This window comes from Lactuca serriola, chromosome 8 (genome assembly GCF_051521515.1).
Source record: "Lactuca serriola cultivar US96UC23 chromosome 8, Lser_US96UC23_V15, whole genome shotgun sequence".
Taxonomy (NCBI): domain Eukaryota; kingdom Viridiplantae; phylum Streptophyta; class Magnoliopsida; order Asterales; family Asteraceae; genus Lactuca; species Lactuca serriola.
The window spans coordinates 24,164,953-24,173,260 of record NC_136415.1 but is presented as its reverse complement, the minus strand read 5'-3'; the positions used below and the strand labels follow the sequence as shown (position 1 = coordinate 24,173,260).

The following is an 8,308-nucleotide window of genomic DNA, read 5'->3' as shown; positions in this document are numbered from 1 at the left end:
CGCTTATAATCACTTGGACGAAGTGAATGATGTGGCCGATTACTTCAATGTACCGAATGTTCCACGCGAGACCCAACTTCTTCGCATGCTTCCTGTCACATTTAAAGGAGCTGCAAAAGATTGGTTAAAGTCACTTCCTCCCGGATCGGTCACCACATGGGCCAAGATGAAAGAAGAGTTCATAGACCATTTCTGCCCGCCCTCCAAGATAGCCAAGCTAAAGAAAGCCATTGCCAACTTCGAGCAACAACCCGGAGAATCTCTTTATGAAGCTTGGGAAAGGTACAAGAGCCTACTTAGAAATTGCCCACACCATGACCTTAATAGCCAACAAGAGGTCTCCATCTTCTATGATGGAGTCAATGTCACCACAAGGCAATTGCTTGATTCTCAAGGCCCGCTCACAAAGAAGGCGCCCCCGGTAATTAAAGAATTAATTGAAGAATTCTCTAAGCACTCTAGAGAATACCACAATCCGAGAAACGAAGTAAGTCGGGGGGTAGTGAACGCGACAAATGATAGCATGGCAGCGGTGATAGCTAAGCTTGATAGTCTAGATCGAAGAATGACAAAAATGGATCAAACAATCCATGCTATTAGGGTAGGATGCGAAAATTGTAGAGGGCCCCATCTCACAAAGGATTGTGATTTGGATGAGAATGGAAATAAGAGAGCTCAAGTCTTCTATTCAAGTGGCGATTGATATGATGAAAATTGGTGGAAACCTAAGAAGGAATGGCTACCATACGAAGAGTATAAGAAGGAAAAGGAGGAGAAATACAAGCAGAAGGAGAGGGGACTATACCAAAAGGAAGAACCGGTAGAAAAGAAAGCTGATTTAGAAGAGTTATTCACTAGATTCATAGCCGCGTCCGAAAAAAGACACAATGATCACGATGCTGCCATACACGAGACCAGAAACATGCTAAGGAATCAGCAAGCATCAATTCTCAACATTGAGAAACAGCTGGGGCAGCTTGCGCATCAAGTGAATGATAGAAGACCGGGTCAACTTCCAAGTAACACCAAACCCAATCCAAGAATGGAGAATGTAAGTGTAATAACCTCCAGCAGTGAAGAAACATTTACAGAAGCACTGAGAATCTCCAAGAAGAAGGCAGAAAAGGTAGAAGAATCGGACCCAACAAAACTCGATCCGACTCGCCGAGTCACTCCATTGGACTCGATGAGTCCATGCGTAAATAAGAAAACTGTCAGTTCTTTGAAGCCTTATAATCCTCCTCTGCCATACCCAACCAAAGCCATGCCTGCAGAAAAAGTAGAAGCATACAGAACCTTCATGAAGCATGTTAATGCTTTACAAGTTAATGTGCCATTTGTGGAAACAATGCTCCAAACACCTAAGTACTTCAACTTGCTTAAGGGACTTTTTGCTGCTAGGAAAGATTTGGCTGAAGTCGCGGAAATATTGATGAATGAGCTACTTGAAAAGAAGGGTGATCCAGGAAATATTGTGATTCCGTGCCAATTTGGTAATGAAGTTTTCACCCGAGCATTAGCTGATTCGGGGGCAAGCATCAATCTGATGCCTTTTTCATTCTTTAAGAAGTTGAATTTACCAGAACCAAGGCCGGTGAATATGAAGATCCATTTGGCGGACAAGACGATAATTCATCCACAAGGCGTTTGTGAGGATCTCCTTATAAAAGTTGACAAGTTTATTTTCCCAGTAGACTTCGTGGTTGTTGATATGGAAGAAGACCCCGAAATTCCAATTATTTTGGGGAGATCATTCTTGAACACCGCGTGTGCTTTAATTGATATATGTGAGTCTACATTGACATTAAGGGTGGGTGATGAGTCTGTAATGTTTAAAGCTATTCCAGAGGCCAAGCAAGAAGAGGAAAAGAATGAAGACATCTCATTTATCCAATTGGATGATGAGATATTACAAAAAGAGCTTGAACTTTTGCTAAAAGAAGATCCAACCAAGTTTTTGATACACTCTGAAGAAGATGGAGATGTTAACAAGGACTTGGAGGAGTTAGAAAAGCTACTGGAAGGAGCCAACTCAGAAAACACCCAAGAATTAATGGAAGCCGATCAGACTCGACGAGTCCAGTCGAAATTGAAAAAGACTTAGCCAACTTAGATCTGTTTGGTACTAGTTCTTCACATACCTTGGATTTAGATATTATTCATGATTCTTTAGAAGAACAAACAACAGAAGGAGGAATGGGAATGAAAGTTCAATATGCCGATGTAGCATGTCTTGATACGATTCCGTTTGAAGATGGGTTGAGCATAAGAAAGGATGAAGAGACAAAGGAAATGAGGGTGGAAGCTGATCATCCATTCACTACTAAACCTAAAGCACGAACCATCACGAAATATGAAGTAATTAAATTTAAAGAGAAGGAGGTGCAAGAGAAGGTGAAAAAGAATGGGGGAAAGAAGAAAAAGAGGAAAAGGGAAGCCCAAGCAGCTGAGGATGATGCTATGAAAAAGAAAAGAGATGCATTGAAAAGGGCTTACAAGAAGAAGATTCACGCTTACAAAACAAAGTACAAACCACAAAAGACTAGGCGTGCATTCTCGATGCTGGAAGATGACGAGACGTAGACGGGAAGGAGTCCAGCTAATGACTCCTTAAAAAGAAGCGCTTGGCGGGAGGCAACCCATTATTTAGAGTTTGCTTTCTTTTACTTTTTAGTTTTGTTTGAAAATTTTCCTTTGTTTTTAGATTGTTAATTCTCCAATTCGTCGGACATGTCTGCTTGAGAGTATGCATGGGCTAAGTGTGGGGTGAAATGATTTTTTTTAGATAAATGAAATTTTTTTATGAATTTTTGCAAAAGACTCGCCAGGTCTCACCACGACTCGACGAGTGTATATGGATTTCAGAAGAAGTTTGACATCGCGACCATACTCGCCGAGTCTGACCCCAACTCGACGAGTCGGTATTATTTACAGAAAAAAAATAAATTTGAAATTACTTTTACAACCGGTAACTAGGGTTTTAACCCTAATGAATCAGTTTCTTTTCACATACACACTCGCCGTGCGCCTCTCTCTCAACTCTCTCTCAAGCATTCAAAGTGTTCTTCAATTTTTCTTCAAATCTTTCAAGTACCATCTAAAAAGGTAATGAATTTCTTCTTGTTTTCTGTTAAGAACATGATTATAAGGCCATCTATGATAGAAATTGCATGAAAAAACCCGTTTTTGAAAAGTAGTAAATTTCTAGGGTTTTGATTTTTCATGGATTATGTTGTTTTGAATGCTTATTCTGGCCTTAATACCTTAATAATATGTGTTTAGACAAAACCCTTGACGTAATTTTTAGGTTTTATGGTCCAATTTCCATCGACCCACCGACTGACTCGTGCAGTTCGTGCGACTCGCCGAGTCGTACATGGACTCGACGAGTCGAGTTGGGAAACATATGCGAGACGTTTTCTTTAATTATACTCTGTGTTTCTGGGTTTTGTGTCTTTGTTTTGCAGAAATCATGTTTAGAAGGGGGCAAAGTTCCAGTGGCCACCAAGGGGACTTTCCTTGGTTGAATTTCCCACAAATCGAGTCCGCTTCAACATTGCGGAAGTGGAAGAAGAAGTTGGTTGACATAAAGAAGAAAGAGATCTACGTGCCCAACCAGATAGATTGGGATTGGTTGCAGAGTGTACGCTATGAGGAGGATCTAGCTCCTTATCTTTTAAAGGAGTTTCACCATGAAGGCGAAACAATGATTTGTGACGGGTGGAGCCGGGTCTTCCGTATTCAAGAGCCGGTTTATTTGGAGCTGTGTTTGGAGTTCTTCTCCACGGTATCTTTCACCGGGGGAGTGGATGCTTATCACCCGTCAAGCTTTAGTTTCTGCCTTGGGGTAGAATTTCATCAATTCTCTGTGGTGGATCTTGCCTGTCGATTAGGGGTTTATGATCAGCCCTTGGTCTCAACACCCATCTTTCGGGCCTTTTTGGCACAAACCCATATCGTGTTTCCCGAAGGAGTTACGAGCGTGGGCTGGTGGAATACAATTGGTAACAAGGTCTATATTCAGAAGTCGGCACAAGAAGGGAGCATTCGATCCCCAACACACCGCCTCATCCATCGTCTCATTTCATCCACCATCAACCAAAGGAAGGATGATGACAAGGTGTCTAACCTTGATGTCTTCTATTTGTGGAGCATTCTTACACTCGTCGTTTTTTGCAATATTCCTTGGTGTCTAGCTTCATATCTTTCGGAGGGTGCGGTCAAGGATCGCAAAACTTCTTGAATCAACGGTGGGATGTTTGTCACCCGGTTAGCCAACTCATTCGGGTTGATGAACCACGGTGCATGGAACTTCATGAGGATGGTCCCTACACCTCCATTCAATCCAATTCTTTTCCGGAGAGCGAGGATTATTGAAGACTATGGTGGTGGCCATTATGCCATCCCAAATGATGATCCAGTTGTTGGTCCCGAAGCACCGGGGAGGAGGGTTCGTTCGAGAAGAGAGCGGGATGTGGAGGAAGAGCCGCCGGTGATTCCGGTTGACAACGAAGAAGTACCAATGGATTGGTACAATGTGGAGATGAGGCGGCTACAAGATCAGATGGCGCGGAACTTGAATTTTAGCAACCAATCACATATACGACTTTTCGACCACTTTAACATTCCGCACATCGATGGTGGTAACTTTCCATATATTCCATCATGGGAAGAGGTGATAAGTGCAAGAAGAAGTGGTGCGGGAGGAAGTGGAGCAGGGCTAGATGATGATGATGATGATGAGGAGGAGTATTGAGTTCTTTGCATTTTTATTGAACAATTTTCAATCTTTTTATTTTTGTTTGTTTTTATTTGGTTTGTTTAATGTTTTTTTTAGAACTTGCTTTTGATGTTTATTTGATGTTTGATGCTTTGTCAAATTTTCAGAATTGAATTAGGAGTGCTAGCTTCAAAAGGGTTTAGAATCATAGAATCAAAGTGAGAAAGAGAGTCAAGGAAGAGGAGCGTTAAAGTTAAATTATTGAGTCCGGTCCTTAGAGATGTTGGCAAGGGAGTCTAGAAGTGAATAGAAAGTATAGAGAGTTTATTGGAAGCTGGATCAGATACAGAACGCTATTATTTTCATTCAGTGACCAACTCGTCGAGTGCATTAAACTGACTTGACGAGTCGCCCTTAATTCTCAAAAATCCGAAGATTTCCCGAAGTAACTCGACGAGTCTTGTATATACTCGACGAGTCGTTTGGTTTCATGTCGAAGGGGCTGCGAATTTGATGCTGGCTAGAGTACCACTTGACTATCTATTCTTTCCATATTAATTTTTGAAGATCTTATACTGTTTTCCGCGTATTTGGAGCTACCCACACGAGAATTGACACCCAAGGAATGGATGAGCTGTTCCCATGTCTAAAGTCAATTGAATTGGAGCTGGAAAGGAAGTGATCAATCTATCGACTGCTATCCCAGGGGAGTTTTTTCCAATTCCCTCTTTATTTTCTTTTTATGGTTTTATCATGCATAATATGCAATGAGGGCATTGCATAAAATAAGTGTGGGCTCGGGGGTTGGTCACATAAATAAATAGATAAATAGAAAAGTTAGAATCTTAGTTTAGGTTAATTTTAAAAAAATTTTGCATACCAAAAGTATTACTTAGGATTTAATTTAGAAAATTTTGGTAAAAGTAAAATTAGGATTCCATGTTAGAATTGTGTGGATAATTGCATGAAAACCCAAGTGTTTAGTTGAGCCTATATACGTTCTAGTGCATTTGTGGCTTCCTTATTCCAGTGAAATCATGGGACAAAAACACGACTCTGCTCGGCCCGAGGGATGCAATATGTTTAGCAGCCTAAACCTGAAATGTATCCAGGAAGATTGTTATCGTTAGCCAATAAAGGTTGAGATTGAGCGCCCTTGCTTAAGCATGTAGGGATTTGAGTGAAAAAAGTGAGTTACATGTTAAAAAAAAGAGAGGATTACAAGAAAAGTTTGAAGAATTTTTGGAGCATCAAAGTCAAATATGAAATTAGAAGATCAAAAATTCCAAGAAATTCAAAAATTTGAAGATACCAAAAATCAAACAATAAAGGTGGAAGGTGGTGAATTCAAAGAGATCAAAGATCAAATTATTAAAGGAAGTGAAGAATTCCAAAAGAGCTCCATAGTAGTATCGAAAAGTTGTAATTCTAGATTATGTATGCTTGGGTTGCTCAATTAAAAACACCTTGAGGGTAAGAGGTTTTCTGCGGATGGATTCAGAGGGTTGTATAAAATGAGCATAGTTCGGGGTGAGTGAGCAAGTGTTTATGAGGATTGTGAGTATTTGGAGTATGGGAGGTCTTTAGGAAAAATTTTAGACACAAATGCATGCGTTGCGGTCTTGGCATAATGGCTGGGTTAGATTGGAGTTGTCATATGTGATTCTAATATGTTTAAAATTTAGTTTTGCTTGGGGGCAAGCAAAAGACAAGTGTGGGGTATTTTGATATGTGTATAATATTAAGTATACATTATTATTCATTTATTAGCCAAATTATTGCATATTATGGACAAAAGATAGTGAAAAGTGTTTAAATTATATTTTTAGTCCAAAGATGAAGCTCGGAAGCGAAAGGAAGCGGGAGAAACAGTTAGAAGATCGAGGATGAAATAAAGAAGACAAACACTAAAAATGGCATTGACTTGGCGAGTCTGATCGGCTACTCGGCGAGTCCAATCGAAGAATCGAGAAGATAATGACTCGGGATCCCAGAGAGTTATCACAATACGGGGAATGTGAGAGGGACTCGACGAGTCACCACCTGAATCGACGAGTCGATTCGGATATTTATAGATAACTCCACAGATCGATGGAGAGGAGTTCTGGAACGATTCAGAAGTGTTTTGCTGCGATTGAGAAGCCAGAGAAACCCTAGAGGACGACGAAAGAAGATAGAATTCAATTCCAGAGAGTAATTGAGGCAAAATTTCATCATTCCACTTATTCTTTTGTTTTATCATTATGGTTAAGCAATTTGACTTTGTTTGTTTGCTGTTATTTACTTCAATTATGAGCTAAAACCTTTAGACTTCTGTTTGGGGATACAAAGTTGACAATATGGTTTGATTGATTGGTAGGATTAATTTTAAGTTGGTGAATTTTTGTTATTTTAGCTTGCTAAAGAACCTTGTGTGTGAATAATAATTAATTTTCTGTTAATAGGAAGATAATTGATTAGCATGAACATCTATTGATTATTAACCTCATATGCTATGTGATCGCTATGCTATACTAGGATTAATGAATATGAAACTAGAAGTAATAAGAAAATTGAGTAAGTCCATGTGCAAGCTTGTAAGATGACCATCAAACAAGAAGTTAATTAAAAGAATAAATTAGTCAACTATTGCAAGTCTAACTTAACCCGAATAATTAATCTAGTGAATTTAATTAAATTAGACAATTGGCCACTGTTTAAGTTAGTTTATTTGTTAAGGATTAGGGTAGTGAATACGAATCTAATCACTTAATCGGTAACCAACGAAAGAATTAATCCACTGCACCATTACCTTGAAATCAACCATAGAGTCAACCAAGTTGAACTAAACAGAAGTTCCTTTCCAATTATTGAATCTAGTTAAGTCTTTATTTTCTAGTTCTTAAATTAAGTAATAGTTAGTAAGTTTCTAGTCTTGTAAAACTAGAGAAAACCCCTACTTATTAATTAACTTAGATAAAATTAGTTTTTAGTTTTAATTTGCCGTTCCCTGTGATCGATACCCTACTTATTTAGCTATACCACAATTGATAGGTTCACTGCCTTTTGTGTGTTATTTGATAATTAAAAGTAGGTTTAAAACTAAGTGAGTTTGCACACATCATATAACTATACATACATAGACATGCAATTGATAATATAAAATCATAAAATAAGTTTTGTAAAACCTTTGAACATTATTACTATCTAAGAAAAGATCGACTTGATGTCAATCCATAAAACGGGTTGACAGTATTTGTCTAACAAAACAGTTTTAAGTACAAAGAAACATTTGTTTGAAACACAATTGTAAATGTGTTTGAAATGAAACATACAGTGTATAATGAACAGTTTAATAAGGAGTTTTAAACATATAACACTTTCATGAAAATCATTTGAAGAAAACTGTTTGGTAAAACGGCTAATGAGTAGTAAATCATTTGAATGCTGCTTATTAATCACATGTGATTGATATAATAACTAGCATGATTCTACTTGTATCCCCCCATAAAGCATTTAAAAACATTTAATTCATTAATTAAGGGGTATGAACTCACCGGTTGTGAGTGATACGGATGAACTGAAGATGTAGGATTGCTAGGTGTCAAG

General features: G+C 38.6%; 1 non-coding gene across 1 annotated transcript; it reads right to left on the bottom strand.

Annotated features, from left to right (window-relative positions):
- Positions 1-214: 214 nt before the first annotated feature.
- Positions 215-321, bottom strand: LOC145071726 (small nucleolar RNA R71). Its single transcript, XR_013690733.1, has one exon. It is a non-coding gene; the product is annotated as a small nucleolar RNA R71 (small nucleolar RNA).
- Between the last annotated feature and the right edge of the window lie 7,987 nt (positions 322-8,308).